Here is a 238-nt window from a genome sequence, read left to right on the forward strand (position 1 = left end):
TTGCATCAGTTGCCTTTTGTATCAATAATACTGACAATCAAAGATGGGGTAGTGAAAATAAATGTCATTTATCCCCCTCAATAAAAAAAATTACACCATTTATTTATTTTTACATTTGAGTCATTTAGCAGACCCTCTTATCCAGAGTGACTTAGTTATTGCATTCATCTTAAGATACTGTAGCTAGGTGGGAGAACTAAATATCCCAGTTACAGTAAGTACATTTTTCATAGATAAA

The sequence above is a fragment of the Salvelinus fontinalis genome, chromosome 4, assembly GCF_029448725.1.
Source record: "Salvelinus fontinalis isolate EN_2023a chromosome 4, ASM2944872v1, whole genome shotgun sequence".
NCBI lineage: Eukaryota > Metazoa > Chordata > Actinopteri > Salmoniformes > Salmonidae > Salvelinus > Salvelinus fontinalis.